Genomic DNA, 21,254 nt, shown 5'->3' on the forward strand with positions numbered 1-21,254 from the left:
TAAATATGCTATGGGAAATAAGTCTTTTTTGAGAGGTACCTTAAAGGACTTGTGGAGATAAAGTCAGTGGTGTGACTGTAGGCATCACAGGAAGTTGGGTTAATGCTGTCCTTATCCTAAGATAATCTTTCCCCCAAAAAAATGTCTTTAAGCCCATGGATGAATCAGTATATCAACATTGCAAAAGTCATTATCCTTAAACATCTTGGAAACAGGGTTCAAATCTTTTTAGGCCACCTCGAAACAGCCAAAACACACAATCGCCCTTTATCAGCATTAAGAGATCTTTGATCTAGATGTTGCCTTTCTTTTGAGTGGTGATGATGGTGGTGGGGTTTTCTTTTGCCAATGTTTCTCCACAACATAGTAATTAAATGCTAAAATAATTGACACGAGCAGATTCAGAAGATGTAGGAGGACTGTAGTAGGAAGCAGAAAAAGGGTTTCTCTGAAAATCTTGTTCGCATTCCAGAAAAAATAAAGTCTTGGAGAGATTTTTTTAAAATTATCATCAGAATCCTTGACCAATAAAAATCTGTCACAAACTCAACCTGTGGCAAAGAAAACAACATAAATGCAAGACAAACACAACTGTACATTCAGACTTTCAACAATATCAGCTTGCCCGCAAAATTTCTCAACTATTCCAAAATGAAGAAAAGAGAAACAAGACGCACGAGAAGAGAATGTCTTCAAACTTCAAGAAATGTGCAAATCTAACACTTTGTTGGTAAAAAATACAGTGACAGTGAAAGTTCATTGAACATTCAAAGTTAAATATGGTATGCTGACTAGCTGTTTGAACACTCACTCTGTGCCAGCATCAAGATGGGATGATATATGACACATCACACATGATGAGTGGTGCGACATAAGACTGAACTGTTGGTGGTTTTGCACTGCTTAAAATATTGCAACACAAATCTCCTCACAGTGTATCCCACCAATGCCAATTGTGTGGCCAAAAGAGTTTCAGCATCCAAATCACTCTGTTAAGCTAACAAAAATAATTCAATCATAGCATATTAAACATCATTTTAGTAAAAGTTATAATCTTTGCTATCTAATACTATATAATTATACTATATTATAAACATTCTTTTCTACTTTGCTGGTTCTATTCTAGCTCATTGTTTTTTTCAGCAAATTTCGATCCATCAACTTGTGACATGCATTTCAGACGCATGGCCAAAAAGCTATGGAAGCAAATGAAAACAAAAAGATTTATCCTAATTATCTCAGAAATTCAGAGATAATTTGAAACACAAAAATGTACTCTGTTTTTCTAAATTAACAATATAACTTAAAATCCCTAAAGAGTCTTTTTGGACTTGAAAGATTTCACGTGCAATAATGGTCCCACTGCAGACATACTTGAAAAGATTGGGAGATACAGTTTTTTTCAGTAGTAAAGATGGCACTGAACCTGTATGGCTCCAGGATACAAGATGACACATCTAAAATTCAATTTGGCTTCTCTGTGGTGACTCAAGACACAAAGACGCTTGTATATCTCAATGTTGCAAAGCTAAACCAAAAGAAAGGTGTATTAAACTAATTGGAAGGGGAGGTCATTACTGCTCATTAAATCAAGCTTTGAAGTCAACAGAGGCTCTTTCAGGATTTTAAGTTCTTTTGTAAATTCAGAAAAACAAGTTTTCTCTGAATTTCTGAGATAATTAGAAGAACTTGTCAAACTTCTTTTTTCTGTATTGATTAAATCCAAGGTAACCAATCTGGGTTAACTTGAATTAAACAGGCTTATCTTACTTTTTTCCTTGTCATATTAATAACAGGTGTCTCAGATGTTGACGTCTTGCCTGCGACATGCAACAATCTATGTATCGCAGTGCTTAACAAATGTATCAGACCACCTGTAACAGAAACAAGGAGCAAATATTTTAGAGTTCTTTCAGAAACTTGTTTGAAACTAAAAATTATACTTTTATTTACGAGAGCAATCCCAAAAGTAAGGTATCCAAAGCTGTGGGGACGTAGAGAAACTGTTCGTACGGCTGTTGGCCACACTGTTGCGATTGGTGCTTTCTCCACCCCCAAATGAGCATGCACGGTTTCGCTGGGATGCTCAATCTTGGCTTGGCAGCCCTTGAAAATGGAGCTCCCTTTGAACGCTACCGCCAAATATGAAGTTCGCGCAGTTATTCAATTTTTGAACTCAAAAGGCATTAAACTGGTTGAAATTCAGCACCAAGTGGTGTAGAAAGTTTACCGCCATAAGAAGAGGTGAAAGATGAGGTTCAATGCTTCCTGAAAGACATGACGGCAAGCTGGTATAACATCAGCATTCTAAAATTGCCACAGTGTCAACAAAAATGCATTAAAAAGAAATGATTCTTCAATGATAAATGATGTAAATATTATAGAAAATAAACAGCTGTTTATATTTGTGAAATAGGAGACCTTACTTTTGGGATTGACCTCATATTAACCAGTACAGAAACATGAAAGAAAGAATTTTGGTAATCACCAATACTGTTGATTTAGGGCAGCTGTAGCATAAACCTTACAGTGGGTGATGATTTGTTAAATTCGTTAAGCAGTGAAAACTAAAAAAGCCACACTTGTTGTTTTGGTTTTATGTGTAAAAACTGAGTTGTGAATTCAAAACACTTTCACACCTACACACTCTGGGCCACTGCACGAAGTGCCTGTCAGTTTCAGAAGATTGGTGGTGGAAGTAGCTGCTGGTTTCCATGCTGGAAAGTTGCATGCATAAAGGGTGAAGTCATTCACTATTTAAAAAGCACTCTAGTCAAATACAGTATCCCTTTGTCTCAGTCTTTTATGGACTATCTACACTAAGAGAATATTTAAATTATATTAGCAGTTACGTGTTTTAATACATCTGCTGCTTGAGAAGTACATTTTAGCCTAAAGTCTTGATTTCTTACAGCTAACAATATCTGCATGTTATGTACGGTTGCCATTTTTGCTGACAAAAATCAAAGGTTGAAGGCTGTCTTTATCTCTCTGAAACCACAGAGCCATTGGAGCAAAAATTAGTGCTTTCTGGCTCACAGTCATAGCATAATGGGACACTTGATGGAACTGAGCCATCACAAACCAAATTAGTCTCACCTGTGCTATTTTTGCTCTGGCAAGTCAAAATGTCTGCTATCGAAAAGCTCCAAGTGGTAAATCTACCCTGCTTGTTGTCATGCATAGGTAACTGCACACAGTATATGCTGAAGTAGAGAAAAAGAGGCTTAGTGAGCTGATGAAGTGTCTGTTATTTATTTTTTTACTCACTTTATCTAACATGCAAGCAAATGTAGGTGAGTGTTTCCTTTTACAAAGCTCTGCTTCCTAAAGCAAAAGTTTCTTGTGTTTAAACACATTAAAAAATCCAGCATGACCGTAGGATTCAGTTTTGTCACTATGAGCCTAGCTGCAGCGGGTAAATGTAAACTTGTTGGCTTGACAATCAGACTTTGGAATGCCAAGCGTTTTTGCACTGCTCCTCCTCCAAATTGTCAGATTACTTTTAAACCCTTCTGGCCAGAGTAAATCAACTTTTCAAGGCCTTCGTAGTGATTTCCAATTCATCTTTATTGCCGTAGCTCCTGACTCATGAGCTCTGGGTGTGATTTTCTGAGGTGCCGGTTGGATTAGGGAGCTTAGTGCTTACGCCAGCTGAAGGTGATCATGATATCTGCTTCATGAAACAAATACGAGGGTGGCATTTCTGTCCGTTGTTCCAAGACCATGAATCCAAGACAGACTACTGAAGAACCCCACTGCTTCTGGGAGTGATGTGAATTTTGAGTCCATATTTTACTAATATATAAATATTTTTTCTTCATAGTTAGCGAATCAATACCCTAAGACTGTATATACGTGCAAATTATGATTTTATGACTTTTTTACAATATCTTTTATATTTGAAAAAAACATTTTTGTGACTTTTGTGACATTTTCCTCCTTGTAGTCCATTACAGATCATCAAAGATCAGTACCTTCCTATGAGGCTTCGACAGAGCAAAGTGAACAAAAGACAAAACTGACAGGAAGATGAGAGAAGTGTATTACAGACAACAGAGGAGAGCCGAATTGGTGTGTGGGATGAATAATACATTTGTCTCAATCCTTCCAATCCTGTAAGTTTTCAAAATGACAGTGATCAAAGTTGAGTCTGGAAGGGATGGTATTAAGGGGGAGATTAAAATGGTTGAGAGAGTGTAAAAGAGAACACCAGAGGGGGATAGAGAATATTTCTGTCTCTTGTCAGATTCTGTCATGACTTGTTTTACATTTACACTTTGCCTCTTTATCCCTCAGCTCCTCTCCTGGCAATACAAATAGGTTTGATAATTCGGTGTGGAAACAGCTGCCACAGCCTAATGCAAGTTCTGTCGAGGCAGCATACTGCGGTGCATTTATAAAAGGTCCATAACCCACCATTTCTTTTTCTTTTTTTTTCTGAAGTGCATTGTAAAAAAAACAAACAAAAAAAAAATGGGAAAAAAAAGAACAAGTGATGCTAAAAAAAAATCGGTATCATCTGTCTTCCATCATTTTAAACAAGCTCATGCTCACGGACATGAAAACACATCTCTCCGTACTTACTCTGAAACACACGCACACATGCACACAAAAAGCCACAACAGATGCCTCGTCTCTGGTGTATTGTATTTGTACGATAACGGGCTGGTGTGGGCGTCTGCAAAACAGCTCAGTTTGCACCTGAGTCAAAATCCATCTTTGCTGTAGTCGCCAACAGCACAGGGGAAAAGGAGCTGAGTAGGACACATCACACCAAGCCCACTCTCTCTGTAGAATAGTGAGCCTGTTCGCCTGATGCTCGCTTTATCTGCTCCCTTCCATTTCATGTTTGGTTTAAGATCAGTAAGTGACTGTTGCCCTCCTTTGCCAAAACTATTGCTTTTAGAGGATGGGCAGTGAAGAATTATTATTTTTATTTTTTTTTAGTTATGAGAAGCCAAATGTGATTCACAGCTGAAATTTGGGACTAAAGAATCATTTGAAATGCTAATGCTCTGAGTATGCCTTTTGTTTTGGTTTTTTTTTCTTTTCTTTTTGGGCCTTTAAGCAAGAAAACTAGAATAAATAGATTTTAATGTGGGAACCGCTTAAGTCAGTATCGAACACATTACCCCGCATTTAACTTGTTAAAGAAAAGGAAAGAAAAAAGGACACTATCCAAGAAACTAGCCACGAGGAATGCTTTTGAAAGCTGCAGTGAACAGCTCTTATAGAGGATAGCAGAATTCATAAAACCTGCCACCTTTTGTCCATCCCTGTGTTGGATGTACGCTTGAGGAAAATGACTGCATACTCGAAGGGCACCAAATAATTGTGGTGCTTCAGGCACAGCCAGTAGGACTGAAATAAAACAAGTGCTCTCTCACAATCCATGCTTGCTAAAAATAATCCTGTTCAGACGAGGGTGGCAGATTCTCGGCTGCATCCTCTGCTCTGTGGCTGTGGAGGCAACTGTTTGATAAGTGTAGAGCTATGAGAAAGAGATTGTACATAACGGTGTGCCTCTGTTCCACTTCACGCACATAAAGGTTTTTGATCCAGCACACAATCCGGTCATTTGTCCTGAATATGACTTAAACTCACAAAGGCAATTTGCGAGCAATGCTTGGATTATTTCAGACAAGTATGCAAGGCGCGTGAACCACAATCCACACAAGCAATCGCTCTGTACTGCACTAGTTTTGAAGGTTAACGTTCAAATACTTCTATCTGCACATTGGCAATTAATGACGCATTTTAAACACTTCATAATGAGGGTTTCCCCGTGAAACACTTGTTACCTAGCAACTGCAACCGGAATACATTACATCTGCATGTTCCCACAACTTAACATGTTTTAATGTAAACCTAGATTCATTTTGCACACCGCGTGATTTCTATAGGAAAGACGTGCTGACTGATGATGATTTCTCTCCATTTTGAGCAGCAGGAGTAAAAACCAGGAGAAGACTGAAGGGTGGTTTCACTTGACTGAGCAAAGTCTCTGCCCTGCTGTTGGTCATTCACTTCATCATTGTCTTTTCTTTGCCATTGCAGTGTCTGCTGTGGCTCTGGGATGAATATTTCAGGAGACTACACTATGTTCCATTTGTTACTTTGGTTGTAAACAGTGTTGGACTCCTCCCCAGGTAGCATGGTGTTTACATGCTGCCAAAAAACTCTGTTCACTTTACACAAACACTAGGCTGTTTGCTAATATGCTATTACCGTACGATTTATGCATCTGAACTGAGTTGGTTCACCTATTTTCCACTCTAAAATGTGTTCATTTTAAATAAACATGCAGGAATAAAATCACTGTTAAAGAAATCTAGCCTGCATTGTAAAGAAACTAAGCACTTATATAACAATAAATGTTAGATTCGTGTCTCTTCAGGGTAATTTTAAAGCAGACTCTCCTTTAAAAATACATTATTAATCCATGCCAGATGTTTGAATCTGATGAAAACGCCAGTTATGAGACGTTGAACAGCCATGTGTTTATTGGCTATATGAATTTGTTAGACATAGCCCTGCATGTAATTCATAATGCACTTTACTCCCATGCATTTTTGATGCTATAGAAAAATGGAGCAGGCTTACAGCCTCCACTTTCTTTCACCACAGGAGCCGAACCACCCGTCGGCTTTCAGCCTCAGGAAGCTGATTGGACTAAATGTTGCAGAATGAAGAACTATTTTCTCTCCCCCCCCCCTCTGTCTTCCTTTTTGTCAGGGTCATGTAAGCACACAAGAGCTTAATTTTCTTGCCCAATTGTTATTTTGAAGGACCGGTAAGATCAATAGGTGACAAGAGGAAGGACAATAAAGATTAACATGAGCTGAGGAAGGTAAGGCCACTTTAAGTGATGCGTGAGGGCCATGAAAAGGAAAACATGCCTTTCAGCTTGACTTCAGATAAATTAACTAATGACTTATGGAGTAAGAGGAATAGAAAGCTCACAGTAGATATAGAAGAGGACAAGATGTTTTCATCTCTTTACATCCCGACAAGTGATTGACTGACTTGCCTGTCAATTATAAACTAAATCTCCTGCGGGGGGTAATAGCTGTAGAAAAACAAAACCTAACTGATTTACTCAAACGTACATTTGACCTTTCTTTCGGTTTCCCTGCATTTCATTTTTAAAGTCATACTGAAAGTAATAGAATGGAGAAACAGTCTTAATTAGGGTATAATGGGGAGGACACTACCTGGAGGCAATGAAGCTGAAAGTTGGTGAATTTGATAGCTTTAACAAGATTGCATTTAAAAGTTACGTTCAGTTATGGGCTGCTTTTCAGACACAATAAATCATTCACCGACTGTAATGAACGATGGAGTCAAAAAATAATAAAAATAAAACAATAACAAAACTTTGCTGTGAAAAATAATCCTATGCTACAGAACTAATGACCATCATGGTTTGGTGGTACTGCCTTGCCATTTAAACTAATGATCACTAAGAAAAAAAGATAGAAGTAACCTGTGCAGAGAAAACATGACTGGGCCATTAGGTCTGAACTGTGATTTATGGACAGCAGTGAGCTAAAGCAAACTGTGGATAGCAAAAAGGTCAACAAAAATCACGACTTCTAGTGAAAGAAGTCATAAATGCATAACAATTTGAAAACACACACCTCTCACTGCAGACAAAAGTCTGTTATTACTTTTTAAAAATGGTTTATAACCTCTGTACTTTGAGGAAATATACTGCAAAGTGCCCTGCCACCTCTTATTTAAACTGACAGGTAGGTCTGAGGGCAACTGTCCCCTCAAGGACAAACATCCGGCATCTGGACCTGGAAAGCTAAGCTGCTGTAAAAGGAGAATGTCACACACAGCAACAGCTTGTTTACAAAGGTAAACTAAAGATCATCATAGCGAGAGGAGGAATAAAACTAGAGGGAATTGGTTTGAGAATGAGCTTTTTGCTGTTACGATTTGTACACAGTGTTCTTTCATAGTTTTGCATTTTCAATCTGTTCAAAGCATCTCTTAAAAAAATCTGTTATTCCAAGGTTTTTGACATCCAAAAACAACAACAACAACAAATCACTCCAATATAGAAACTAAAACTTTTCCCACAACAATTTAGAAGTTTTCAAAGCTGTTGAGGCTTTGCTGTGTCATCAGTTGGGGGAATTATTCATTCTGGCTCAGCTCAAAATATGCTTACCATCTGTTCCATTTTATTCCAGTGCCTGGCTCATGGCTCATGTTTAATGTATCTGTGATAATAGCATCATCCATGTACAGCACAATGGCCTGCTCTACATCAGGAAATCAGTGAAAGCAATCAAAAGGGAGACCTTGGCTGCATGAATGCTTTCAAAACAACCTTTTATCTGAATAAACTGCTTCATTGCCGGTGAAACGGACAATGCCCATACATAATCGACCTTCTGAAATATACATTGCCTTGAAAAGTATGAAATACACAGAGTTATATATCAGTAAGATGACCACACTACAGCAGTATTAAGATCTATTTAAATCTTTAGCCTGCGAGGTTAAGTTTGATTGACGTTAATAAGATCATTCCCTTGAGTAATATATGGGGGACATATGGAAGTGGAATATCTAATGGCCCTTCCAGGCACATTTGCTTATACATATACTGTATAAGACATGCACATACACACAAACACCCACACACATGCTGCACTTTAAATATATGTACACATACACAATTAAGAACACAGAAGCGACTGAAATTACATGTGTAGGTTTCCCAAACACTAACATTCCACTGACCAACTCAGTGATTAGAAAATTAAATCCTTAAGGGATGTGCATATACGCTAAGATAAACCGTGCAACAGGAAAGACACGCATTTTCAACAAAGTTTGTGGCATTACAGTACTTGAATTTGCCTTGAATTGAACTGAATACAAATGTTACTGTACATACAAGAGGTCAAGCAGCACACCACTAAAGATCAGTGCCCTTGAGTCACGTTTTTCTCATGGTAATTTCCGTCTCTGCGCAACACACAGCAGACTGTTAGTTACACCCAGCATGTCGCAGTCATGCTGTAAGCCTAATACCCATGAATACTAACTCTGCTTATATTAGAGGCAGTATGGAAAAACAACATTTCATTAAAAAAAAAAGTTTTCAACAATATGACACCAGGCATTTTTTCTTTGCATTATAAGTATTGTAAACAAACAAACAAGAAAAAAAAGACAATAAAAAGGTCATTCTGAGTCTTCCAGCCAGAGTGGATACAATCTGCAAAACAAGGCAAAAAAGCAGCAAATCCTCACAGGCATTATCTGCCTGCGCTTTGTTTGTTTGCATACAGCTAATTAGTTCAGTTATGTTTTTGTTTCCTTGGACTATCGCTGTCACATTCTGTTTTAAATGTGCTCGCACATCCTTCACCTGCTGCCCTTCCTGTGTGATCTCTTGCCCCACCCTAATGTGCTGCACCTGTGTCCAACTGTCGTCTCGTTCCCACGCTATACAAGTTTCACGTGTTCCCTTTGTCCTCTGCCAGATACACTTTTTTTCACAGCAGACATTTTGACAGAAATTAGTAGGTAAACACAGGTGTTACTAATTACATTAATCAAGGCACTGCCCCTAAATAGACACCTAATCTTCATCATTGTCACTGGTAACACCTGTTTCTTTTTTTTTCCATGCAGTAGCTGCTTTAAAAATGCCTTTCATCTTCATCCGTATGTCAGAGATTACATCTCAGTGTTTGTCACACTTCCACGTGCTGCTCTGGCTTCTTCTTTTGTTTGCCATACCTAACTATCTACCTGTGTAAAAAATCTTTTTTTTAGCACTTTGAGCAAAGACTGAGGTTTTTAACTCTGTTACAAATTGACGTCCTCTGCTTCCACGTCTGATACATCACTATCTAGAGAGCTACGGTACTTTGTATATTTGCAAACATTTGGCTCTGGACACATAAAATCTTCTGTGTTGCCAATTCCTCCACAGGAGGAATTTCAAATGCACTCTGTGATGTGCCAAGCCAATCTTTCAATTTATCGTCTAATGGCAGCCACTCTCATCAAAAACATATTTGAATATGTGTATCTTCATTTGTGATCTTCTGCCAAAGAACGTTGGCTCTAGGCAACTAGCCTGTGGGGGCCACATCAAATGACTTTGGCTTTGAGGAAGATGAGAGAGTAGCATCATCTTAATCTTTTGCTCCCAGACAGGGCTTTCACTACTACCTTTAATCACCTCACTGTGAATTCTCACTGCTGGCTCATGCTTCCTCATTCCATTTTATCCTTGCCCAAAGAGAACCACCTAGCCTTGCAAGTAACCACAGTGGACAGCTGAGGTGGCTCATTAACACCAGACGTGTCCAAGTCTAGGAAACGCGCTTCCTAATGGCTTAATTAAGACATAGTGTGGGGTTGCAGGTATTGTGCTGCAATATTTCGACCTGAAATTGTTTATATGAAAGAACCCGAACCTACTTTCAAAACATATCTTACTTTTAGAGCTGTCTGAATATTCGATGCAATATTTAGTTGGTGTGCTATGAAAATATAATAAAACTTTACTTAAGGAAAAGAATGTATGAATCTTACCGTGAGCTTATCCTAGTGGGGTCACATCAGTGACAGCTTTCCTCCCTGCTGTTGCTGAAAATAAAGAATGATTATAAGATAGAATAAAGCAGTTTCTATGTGGCTAGCATATTTATAGTAGTGGTTTGAAGATTATATACAATAATCGTGGGCATAAATGTCATGTCAATTTTTGGTTTTGAATGATTTACTTGAACTGTATAACTTTAAAAAAAAAACAAGAGCTGGGAGCAGAAGTTTAAATTTATTTGGGTTTTCTTATGTTTAGAGGAGTAATGGTGAGCCTTTCAAACCTAAGAACACTGTACCCACTGTCAAGCATGGTGCCTGTAGCATCATGTTGAGGCGCTGCTTTGCTGCGAGTGGGAATGGTACATTGCACAAAGTAATGAAGGAGCAATTCTTACAAATTCCTCAACTTCAACTTTTGGAATGGATATAGTAAGGTAACATTAAGTTTATGGACATGTCTTTCTCAAATAACCTACTTCAACCCTATAGGAATGTTGTGGACTAAAACATCTGGGTCTACAGCAGGAAACCAACCAATTAAACCAATTCTACCAAGAGGATCGTTCAAATATTGAGCCAGAATCAAGCCAGAAGCTTGGCTACCAATTTAAACTTGTGCACGCAGATTTTGTGCACAAAAGGTATGCTGTACACTCATCCCACCCTGGAAAATGAACAGGGCAAAGAAATCATGAAAAGACCAAAATTACCATGACATTCATGCCCATGATAAGTGTATGAAACATTCTGACCAAAACTTTATATTACAAAAGATATAAAATGCCTTATTTACATAACTTCGGAAAATAATGTGCTTTGTTTTACCTGTGTTAGAATACTTAAGGCTATGTTCTTTAATCCAAGTTTTGCAATTCTGGCCTTTCTTATATTAAAAGAAATTTACCTGTGTTATTTCTGTAGAGCTTCTGGCAGTGGGCACTAGGAGCAAGGAGTCACAAGAGAGCTGCAAGAGACTGTCAGTCTGCTGTGAAGTCAGCCAGATGGGAGACATCTTCACCGCAGGGAAAAGCAGTGAACAGAAACAGGTGAAGAGAGAAAGAAAGAATATAAAAGCAACTGAAGCAAAATTAGAGGAACTGTGTGTGCGCGACACAAGGATGTCGGATGTGGCAGCCAGGAAATCGCGGAAGTTCAGAGAAAGACATGAATAAAACAAAACAATGTGAAGGGGTGGACGAGCAGAGAAGTGAAAAGGAAGTAGGGAAAACAAAGGGTTCTTCCTGGTGCTGTGGATGCTAATATTCATATGTGTCCAGTTAATAAGACACAATAACAGCTGATTATTGTGTGTGTAACCCTGAATAAGCTGGCTGTGCATGAAGGGATGTGTCATAACAGTGGTAAGATACAAACGCATCACCCAGGATAAAGGTAAGAAGATAGAAGTGAGGGGGATGGAAAATAAAAATATAAAACAAAAGGGCATACGCACTTTAATTCCATGCCAAAACCAAAGCTTTGAGGTCTACGTATCAACCCACACGCAGACACATTCTCTGTGCGGTGATTTAGAGCAACTCAGTCACAATTTTACAAGGCAGCAAGACTCATGATCTCCTGTCCCGGAGAATATAAGCTGTCCATCAGCAAGAACTCAGGCAGCAACAATACATGTGATACCAGGATTCATGATAACCTTGCTGCTGCCCTCGGCTCCTGGCTGTCAGATGCACTCCTTTTTGCACTGATTTTGTGGAGTATCACAATTACTTGTTAGTTAAATTGTGCAGAATAAACTGAGGCCATTGCATGGTTAAGTTGTGTAACACCACAACATTTACATTCAGGGAGCTTCATCTTGACTGTGAGGTCTTTCAGTGAAATTAGCCTCAGTTATTAAAACTGTCTATCAGGCATGTGGTACAGTTAATAAAATTGCCCAGGTCAAAGCTGTTCTTCAGCAGAACAGCGTTATCATTAATGGCAATTCATTATGAGCAATCAGCATTTCCCCCCTCACTGTATGAGCTGAAGTCCTTGGATTCCTGCATCACGTTAATTCGCTTGCACGCATGGAAAAGCCCTGCTGTAAACGGCATTTTATCCTACGAATCAGCACCGTTTGCTGCACACACTCTGTGCGGACAGCGGCAAGAAAACCACACTTTCAAATGCTTCGTACAGTAAATCTTTTAACAAAGCTTACATGGAAATGGCAAAGCAGATTATTAAAGGCGCCCATGAGATGGGGAAGTACTGTACAGTACATTCAAGAGGCGTTGCTAGGAAACGCTACTGCTGGGTGAGTCAATGAGCAATCCACAGGCTCTCTCTAAGAGGAGCTACAATAGAACAGACAGCCTAGCAGCCACACAATAATCTCGGTCCACATGGTCATTGCAATTATGCTAATTAAAATCATCCTCACAGCCACTCCAGTGAAGAAGGCTGTGTTTTTCAGTCCACACCACCTTTTTAAATAATAAGACGAGGGATTAGGACAGGTAAAGGCAGAGTCACATGAAGGTTTAGTCATATTACAGGTGAGTTAAACACCTGCAAACATACAGAGGGAGAGCAAAGAGAAAGACAGACGCTGTCACACTTTGAGAGAACATACGAGGATAATTACCGAACATGCGGTGAAGGTCAGAGAATTGTTGTGTTTTGTGAAATGCTGACTTTAATGCTCACTGCTGTATTTTACCTTTATGAAACTTGCCTCCCCTTTTGTTGGTAACACAGTGTTTGTATTAAACACGATGCCTCCATAATTGCTATGTATACTCAAAAAGGGAAAATGCCATATCAAACGTGTGCATACACACACAAACTAATGCGCAGGGAAGAACACGCATACACACACAAGCAGCAAGGAGAGCAGATAATGAGTCACCTATAATGACACACTGCTCTCCTGTCAGACGAGCTCTGTCAGGTGTAGAAGATTTTCCGTTTTGATATGGAGCGCAGGCCACCTTGCTCTGCAGGGGTTGTGAAAAAGTGCTTCTCTCTTTCGTCCATAACACCTCATGCTGCTCGTACTGTACACCGGGGACTGGTTTTAAATTCATATCGAAACAATTCGAACTACAGATGCAAATAAATCTCGCAGTCTGAGATCCTGCCTTTCAACATCAGCACAAACAGCAGTTTATACGGCCGCTCTTAACGACATATATGCGTGTGTCATTTTGGATACATCATATACAGGCGTGCTCAGGATCAAAGGGCTTTGGATAAAAAAAACTTTACTTATTACATTAAGCACCATCTCTCTTTTCAGTGCAGGTTAATAGTTAAAAGTAAAGAAATCAACAGAGCCAAAAGGGGAAAAATGAATTTCTCTGTGATGATGTTTCCACTTGTGTGTCTATACTTATATTATTGCTTTATACTCCATATACTTTTTAGGTGTGGCAGTCTTTATAGTTTACCTACACAAAATTAAGACACTGTGTGCTTACCACTGATACCCTTCATAAAAGTGGGAAAAGCTATAAAGCATATATACATACACATATAGAGAATGCACGGTGATCCTTCAGTGCACCAAGAACACATTAAGGCAAAGCGGCTGCAGGATGTAAGCCTGTTAGTGCCATGGATCTTCATTTAAGATGACAACATTGGACTTGTGCGGGTACATGAAGCAAACAAATCAGCCTTTACAGAGTCAGGAAGTGTCACAAGAGAAGAGGCAAGTCAAATTATTTATCCACAAAAGGATCCAGCTATCTCTTGCATGGTTTGGCCGTGCAATTGAGCATAAGTACTGTCATACAGTTATACTTATATTCATGTTAGTCTTCTAAATAACCTTAAACTAATTTTTGGTGCATTATTTGTGATGTAGTTACTGATTCTTTTATCTGTTGACAATATTTATTCAGCTGTGAGGTTGTTATATAAGCCAACATCAATTCCTGCTCACATATAGTATTAATGATTATAGAAAAAAGTGGGCACACATCAAAAGCTTGTCATGAAACATGCTTTAAATTAAAATAGAAACCCTATTCAGCCTAATGTTATCAATTTTGCAGAGTGCTCTAATCACTATTGGTGATTAAAAAATATGTGAATATGACTGTGGGTTGAAAATAACCACAATAAAAGGACAATGGCGCCATCTAATGCACTAAAAGAAAATGGGGAAAATATTTAAGAGTTTAAACTAAAACACATTGATACCTACTATTCTTTGAAGCTTCTTGTTGGAATCAGTAGTATTTATCTATGATCTCTATCTTAGGTCTTTTGGGGCTAGAGGGTTTTTCAGTCAAAGAAGAAGAAGAGTCTCCTTGAATCTCCCTGTCTATTTCCACTTTCACGTCAAAGTTGAAGCCGTCTTGTGTAATCTACTGAATGCAGTGTGTGTTGGCTTCAAATCACGTCGCTGTTAATCATTTGCCTCTCCATCATTCCAGACAGGTAGTACAGTAGTATGACTTGACAGCACTCTCCTGTGAGTGTGACAAGGTTGCCAAGTTCTTTCCTCAGTTGTTGTCATTCCCTTCCTTTCTTTATGTTATTAGCTGAATTTGGATATTATGTGGGCGTGGCAGCTTTTCTGCTGCTACCAAATCCCATTTCCCCCAACCATTTTAAAATTGACAAACTTTAATCTGGGACATATTTTTAGGAGATGCGACAGAGAGGAGACAAAAGTGATAACATTAAGAAATATTGATTTCATGTGTGCAGATTAGCAGTGTTACTGACACTATTTAAAACTTTCTGTACTGAACCCTTCCACTTTGTTCGACATTTAGGAAAAATATTAATCTGACAACTCAGAACATCAACCCAGCACAGACCAACCTGTAGTTTCTCCTAAGCATTTTTCTAAACCAATATGTGGTACTTGTCTGTCACCATCATTCTCTTATATTTGGTTTTATTTTGGACTTATATTTATGTGGTCACACACACTACTCTTCCCCCATCAGAGGTTATTTTTTAGTGTCTGATACAATCTTCACTCTCAGGCAAGGTAGATGAGCTGGTGGTGTTGCCTGTCATTTTTTCAAATCACCTCATTTGTGGTGAAATATCATGTTGGAAAGCACGTGGCTTTAAATACTGTTGCATGATTAATAAAGCTTTAGTTATGTTGACAACGACTCTCCAACTATCTTTAAAATGTTTGGATAACATCTCGAGTTTTTTCTGATTACTCCAGTTCTCTTACTGCATCCATCCATCTATTTACCTGCAGCTTATCCTTTTTAGGATTTCAGTTGAAGCATAATCCCAGCAAGATGCGAGGCAAACTGCCATGGTACTGAGTCTATGACCCAGTGTTATATGTTCCTTATGTTCTCATTTAATTTCAGTTTAGTTCCTAGTTCTTAGGTTCTTGTTCATTTTAGTCTGTTGTCTTTTGTGCCTCCCTGTGTAGTCTGTCATGTCTAACAAGTATGCTAAGTTCTGTCTCCATGTTTATTCATCAGTCAATGTCTGTTTCTCTGTTCCCTGTATTCAGTCAGTCCGTGTCCTTGTGTGTCTCTTGTTTCCTGCTTTATTTTCATAGTCTCCTATCCTGTGTGCATTATGTTCCCTGGCTTGTTAGTCTGATTAGTTCCAGCTGTTTTTCCCTCCTGTTTCCCATCCCCTCGTTAACCTCTGTGTATTTAGTGCTCTGTCTCTTCCTCTGCTTGTTGTCATGTTGTCCCATGTTGTTATGTGTTGCTGGTCCACTTGGGTCCCCAATCAATTGAAATTCTTAATTCTTATAAGATATTCAAATTTTAAATGCATAGGAATATATATTTATAAAAGTGGTACCTTAGGTGCTTTTAAATGACTTAATCCCAGAAGATAAACCTATAAGTAATCATGTGCTCATTTGATTGTTTAATTTAATTATTATTAGATTATTCTGTTATTATATGTTACCTTATATATGTAGTCAAAGTAGTTGAATTAGAATACTGCTGTAGATCACATTATACCCTTTAATATAGAGTGTGTGAGCTGTATGTAGTGTAGTTCTCATTATACTTTTGAGTTAACAGAACATATTCACATATTAGTTCATTAGATAAATGTGCATCACTCTGTATCCTTGATCTGCTGGGAATGTGTTACACTGTTTTCTTGACATGCTTAATTGTTGAATCATGAAGAGAAGGTTGTAAGCAGGAGACTCTGTGTCTAAAGACAGGGGAGATAGATAGACCACATTCCACACCCCCACCTTACAGAAAGCAGAGAAACAACTGCCGAGGTCATAACTTAGGCGCTGTAACAGAGAAAAAATGTGATGTTTTGGCTTTTACGACTAGCTGGGGGCCACTAGAGACTATAAAAAGCTGAGCAACCCGTCACCATTTTGAGACATGTGCCTGACCCTCTGGTAGCATCTCTCCCGTCCGGACGTTGTAATGCTCTGACTGTTGAATTGTATGGAAATAAATGATTGTTGATTGAGCATTTATACACCGAGTATTGTCCTTCCTTCAGCCCAAAGATTCAAAGAATTGGGAGAATTCAACAACTTGGTGCCGTGTGACCCGGATCTTTGGTGTGCTGAGGAGGTGCAGATTTGACCTTTGGTGAGATCGTGAGGCGAGGTGAACAGAGGACCGGTCCAAAAATAAAAAGGTAAGCACAGCCTGTTGTATTATAAATACCAAATGTGCATATTGGGCTTTCCAAATTAATCTGTTCGCTGAGTCACATGTATTTTCACAGTAAATTTGTCGGTGTCTGGTTTTTGGCGCAAGATACTAACAACATAAGTTGAGGCTGAATTCCAGTGTGTTAAATAAACTGCTTCTACCGAGATACTAATAACATACTACGTTGGACTAGTTGCAGTAATCTGCTTCTACCGAGATACTAATAACATACTACGTTGGACTAGTTGCAGCCACTTTACCTTCCACATTTAATTTTGTCTAATACTGGCTTCTGTAGCAATAATACATTAGAATTTATTCTGAAGACGCGGCCATTAGTTCAGTACATTGAAGTCGAGGTTTGAAGTTTGTTTATGGTGTCAGTGACGTCCTGGCTCTTGCCGGCTATGAAATAGAAGTTGATTTAAGGAAAAGCAGATGCTGGCTTCACGGTGCGGTTGAACACTGGCAACGCGAGAGCGAAACACGTCCGTAGGTTTGGTTTATGATACGGCCGTGTTCCGGTGGTGCGGCCGTGAAGTGCAGTAGTGGTTGGTGCTAATTTTAGTACATTGAACAGAGGCTTGACGGTGGTTTGTGGCGTCAGTCGAGTTTTTTTTTAAGGGCTGCGGTCATAAAACAAAGTAAAATTTTACTTGCCAAGAAGTACATAGAGCAAAACCTGGTTTATGATGTCTGGTATAACTTCGGGGATGCAAGCATCACTTTTATGATGCGACTTTGCCCCGTGGTGGCGGTCATAAGCGCAGAGAAAAGGGTATTTTGGTCTATGGTGCAGTGTGCTTTCAGAAGATCTAATAGTTGAGCTCAGAGGTTTCTGTGTAAAATTCCCGCTGAGGAAAAGTGTTGTGTGTGTGAGTGTGAAAGCGCGCTCTGGGTGAGAGAGTGTGTGTGAAGCTGCGAGGCGCGCTCTGGGTGCTGTCTTGTGGGTAAAGCGCGCACTGAGTGAGACTGTGAGTGAGGCGCGCTCTGAGTGTGTTTTTTATGTGGAGTGTGAAGCGTGAACACAGTGACAGTGACGGTTAATGTGTTTGATTAGGAGGACATTAGAGCAAATACACATTTTAGGATCAAAGGTTGATGCCTAGTGTACCTGTGGAACATTTGCCTATGGAGTAGCGACCCTCCTGTCCGTGGACACGTGGCCAGGACCGGCGTCGTCCGGGTGCTGAGGTGGTGACTTGGGGAGGTGAGGGCCCCCGCATAGCCACGGAAATAACACTGGAACGGCCGTGTAATCACGGGTTCACATTTATTTTCGGACTAGAACAAGACACATTTTGCGAACAAACGTTGAGTCTAGATTAGTAAAGAAATATAAAAAGGTTGAATTCCTCGTTTCAGTGGTTGAAATTGTTGTGTGCCTGTCCCCTGACGAGTGTGAAATTAAAATAAAGAGGGAATTTGGAGCCACATGGAGATAGACGGGCATAATTGGGTGTATTACTCTGTGGTGTAATAAAAATAAAAAGGAGAGATAGTAAGAGGTGTGCAGTGGAGAATTATGGAGGAGTAGAGAGAGGAATGTGTTGGGAGACTGGCGTACAGTTTACGCTGTCAAGGTAGGCGTGTTGCCTGCTTATCTGTTTAACATGTGATGAAAATGAAATTAAAATAAATCTCTTAGTGTGTTAATACAGGAAGCTGCGGACCTGGACCAACTGCCCCCACAAGCACAGCGGCCGAAGCAAAATTATAGGTAATGGGAACCACACCCAGCACGAATCAGCAGCTGTGAAAAAGACAGCAGCGAGGAGAGAATTAGAGGAGAAATTAAGAGAAGTTTTAACACATAAAATTGGGGCCAATGGACTTGTGGAGGTTGGGAAGGCGTCCGGAGCATCACAACAAAAAGGTGAAACAAAAACACACACAAGCAGAGAAATCTGAGAGAAAGGCTCCTTTTAAGGTAACGCCTAGTTTGAGAAAAGATAAAATTAACCTGCTTTTATACAAATGCACATACACGCAATGAAGAAACAGCTTACACTCATGAACACGTGAAGATTTTCCAGCAAGGTTAAAGAAAAATTAACATACTTAAATGATGAAGTCTATACATTACTGACAAAGAAACCCTCTGGGTTGCAGGACAACAATTTAACTAAAAAAAAAAAAAAAAAAAAAAGGAACACTGGTCTAACCAACCAGGCAAGACACAACAAATTTAGTGGTTAAAAGATTCAAATTGTGACATGTTTTCTGTTGATTGATTAATAAAAGTGATTACTGAATGAAAGAAAGTTCCTTTTTTGGGCTTTTAAACATGATCTTAAGAATTTTAACATATACCGGTGTTGTCCTGTCAACTTGGTGGGTTAGGAGTTGATTATATCGGGAGACAAAAAACAAAAAAAGGGGGAGAGAAGGCTGACACAGGGCCTGGCCCCATTGTCTCCCCTCTGAATAACACAGCCAACACAACAACATTTTCCTGTTCGTTTGTTTTTGTTTTTTGTTTGTTTTTGTTTTGTTTTGTTTTTTCTATACATATTTAATTACAGGCTGCTTTGCCGGCCCTGAAAGCCGAGGCTGACTGGACTCCTGCTCTCCCCCATACGTGACACTGACCAAATGCTGCAACAGCTGGACCCACAACAACGACCTGAGAATGTCAACAGACCTGCAGGAATGTGATCTCATGCAGCAGAGACGGAGAGCACTAAACCTAAGGCCCGTTTCACTACACGGGGGAAAAATTCCCAGACTGCGTCAGCTGACAGAGCTGTGACGAGACGCCCGCCAAGCCCGAATGAAAAGTAAGGCCGAGCGAAAGAATGCTGACCTTGATAACTTTGCATTCACACTGTGCAGGACAGTGATGGACCAACACGGATGATCGGGTGGCGAAAAAAGGGCGTGACCGAGACAGGAGGAGTAACTGAGGACAGAAGGCACCTCAGAATGGACAAAAACACAGAAGAAGATGCAGGTTTCACCTGCGGTGAACATCGACCCTGGAGAAAGGACTGCCCCAATTGGGGTCAGAACCAGGATGGACTGAATTTTGAGCAGCAGCAGCAGCAATGGTCGCAAACAAACTGAAAAGGAGGGGGGGGAGGACCCCAGGGCACGCTTCAGGCCGTGGTTTACCCAGAACACCAGAACAGGAAAGTGATGAACACACACACACACACACACACACACACACACACACACACACACACACACACACACACGTCTCCAAACACACAGATTCAGAATGAAGTGAAATACACACATGAACACGTGCACTCGTTGAGTGAGTGAGAAATGACACACACACACACACACACACACACACACACACACACACACACACACACACACACACACACACACGGGAATGTTGATTCACTGAGAAGTGATGCACACACATACACATGCACACGCTTGTGCAATGAAGAGTGATCCACACGCACACACACATACACGCTGATGCAATGAAGAATGCTTTGCTTATGCTGATATGCAAAATGCTGCACACAAACATCCCAATGCATAATTTTTATGAGGAGCCATTGATTACCATTAAATACTTAGAATGTGTTATATGTCACCCAGAGGGCATTTATGTAGATTTTAGGAATAAGCTCTAAAACGGTTTGGTTATGAAAACAATGTCTGTGCGTGATGTCTGTTTATGGCTCAAGGCCTTGACTGAATTCTTTGCTGTGCTTCACACAGCCCTGATGAGGAACAGTGGCACAGAGTGAAAATGATGAATTAATAGTGTAAGTTTTAGGTCGGAGTACGGCATTTTCTGTGATTGAGTTTTAATTCAAGGAGGAACAAAAGGTGTTACGGCACCTGAGGTTCTCATTCCCACACAATATTGTCCCGGCAGGAAGCAAAATGTTCCTGTGAATTTCTGGTTGATTGTTTGGTTTTGTTTAGCGCTAGTTTGATGTTATCAGTGAGCTTTGGCTTGTGTTCTTTCTCGTAAGCGAGAGAGGGATAGTTTTATGCTTGGACATGTCTGCAACGGGCCCTAGTTTGTGTTATTGTTGTTAGTGTTTTGTTGGTTATGTCTGTTTTCGTTTTGTTACAGTGCACTGAGATAAGAAAATCTGAGAGGTGTGA

General features: G+C 39.7%; 1 long non-coding RNA gene across 1 annotated transcript; it reads left to right on the forward strand.

Moving 5' to 3' along the window:
- The first annotated feature begins 16,466 nt into the window (after positions 1 to 16,466).
- On the forward strand, positions 16,467 to 20,508 carry LOC308409730. Its single transcript, XR_013974061.1, has 2 exons — positions 16,467 to 16,931; positions 17,014 to 20,508. It is a non-coding gene; the product is annotated as an uncharacterized lncRNA (long non-coding RNA).
- The last annotated feature ends 746 nt before the right edge of the window (positions 20,509 to 21,254 follow it).

Source organism: Rhamphochromis sp. 'chilingali' (genome assembly GCF_963969265.1).
Source record: "Rhamphochromis sp. 'chilingali' genome assembly, chromosome: 14".
In the NCBI taxonomy this organism is placed as follows: domain Eukaryota; kingdom Metazoa; phylum Chordata; class Actinopteri; order Cichliformes; family Cichlidae; genus Rhamphochromis; species Rhamphochromis sp. 'chilingali'.